This window comes from Corvus moneduloides, chromosome 11, assembly GCF_009650955.1.
Source record: "Corvus moneduloides isolate bCorMon1 chromosome 11, bCorMon1.pri, whole genome shotgun sequence".
Taxonomy (NCBI): Eukaryota; Metazoa; Chordata; class Aves; order Passeriformes; family Corvidae; genus Corvus; species Corvus moneduloides.
In genome coordinates this window covers 7,207,977-7,209,955 of record NC_045486.1, presented here as the reverse complement: position 1 = coordinate 7,209,955, position 1,979 = coordinate 7,207,977, and positions in this window count along the sequence as shown.

Sequence of the window (1,979 nt, the reverse complement as noted above, 5' to 3'; positions counted from 1 at the left end):
GTGCACAGGAGTCTTCAAACATCTTCTAACCATTTGGTAAATCATTTCACAGAATAATGAATTCAAGTACTGTGAATCAGCCCCCAAAATTTAATGACTTTAGTTTTTATGTCACATCTGGAAACCAGTAGGACACTGTAGTGGGTGCACCTTCGGAGGGTGGTTCTTGGCTTTTCCTCGGCTCTCCATGTCTGTGGTCAGGACCTCTGTTTCCACAGAAGCGTAGGAGCAGAACATGCCGACCATGTCTGCTGTAGTGTACAGCAGAGAAACTGCCTCGTGTTCTTGGAAGTCAGCCCTGTGTTACACAACTGCAGTTCAAAGGTTACAAAGGCAAAGGCTTTGCCAGCAGACTCCACACTTCAAAGCCGCGGCAACAATTGTTGGATCAAACAGAGAGGAAAGAAGTTGCCTGTGGGTCCCTGAAGCAAACTGGAGTCTCAGAAGAAAAAACAGGATCCAGAAGAATCTTACTGAGAAACAATGAGAAAAAAACCCTGCTCATTTATATGGAACAAAAGCCCGAGTCCTCAAGAAACTCTCCCAAGTTGCTTCCACATCCAATCAATATTTTCTTTAGCACATATGGAATGAGCCTCAGCCAGCTTCCACCTCCAGACATTCCTATTTCTGACTATCCTTAGAAGGAAGCAAGGCAGCTAATTCAAAATCTCATTCATATGAACAGGAGCCACCAGGCTTGCACGGACAGTCTCACCATGCCGTTTTCCTGACTCAACAAATTGCTGCAGATAAGCTCAGCCATACGTTCAAATATATCCACACATATGTCCTTAGCTCACAGCAGATGTGAGATGATGTCACGTGAGCTCAAAGCCCCAGTGACAGACAGCAAATCTGAAGACGGAAAATTCTGACAAATGCAAATGAAAGAAGGGAAATTTAAGACTGGTAATAGATGACACCAGGGCAGAGATGAAGTCTGGTCTACAAAATCTACATAAACAAGGTGGAATTCCCATTCCCTGTAAGCCTGACTCTTTCTTATAGTCAGCACCAAAGTCACATCAGCTTTGCAATGGACCAAATAACCTTGTCTGAGGCACAATGCCAGCAGTTTGGATTTGCTTTAGTATGACCTCTCCCTCCTGCTGCAGCAAAACCTCCTCAGAAGTTCTTTTAAGAAACTCTTTGCTGCAAAAATTAAAGCTAGTGAGACTTCTCAAGGAGATGAAACTGCCCCTGTTTCAACTTCAGCATCTTGAGGCTCAGACTGTTCCTTGAAACCGAGGATTTGCAATGCACATGCTGCCAAAGAAGATTTGCTGAGGATAAGAGCCTCCTCATCTGTCCAGTCAGCAGCATGGATGGTGGGTGTTCATCTCTGCTGTTTCAGAGAAGAGCACATCACTGCAGCTCATGTTATCACCAAAATGGGTCTCTGCAGACATGTTTGACATTGATGTAGAAGGGTCAGGGCACATTATTTTCTGCTGCCTTGCCAGAGCTCACCTCCTGCTGTCTCTAGACCCAGATATGAAAGTCTAAGCTCTGCCAAAATACGGGGGTAAATCCTGCCTGAGCCTGAACTCATGCATAAACCTAACTGGATTTTAATGGCATTTACACCCTATTTTACAGGATATGCTTGGGGTATTTATAGAGAATTCAGCTATAGGAATTCAGGAACAGTATGTCTTAAAGTCCGAAAAAAAATCTCTGAATTGAAGCTCATGTTTGTGTGTCGGACTGTCATATCATGGTCAGTCCCAGCCACTGAATTCCTACATTCATTAAGCAGCAGTCCTTGTGGCAGCACATATTTTATACTCCTCTCTGTCCTGAAAGCTCAGCGTTTCCATTTGTGTGACATTTTACTGCCTCTTCATTATATACCAGGAAGGAATGCTGATGGATTAGCATCACATCCAAAACAAAAACTGACATCATTTCAGACTCACGAGATTTACAGCAACTGCTAAGTAAATTGGGATACTTTTTTTAGTTTCCACTCTTCC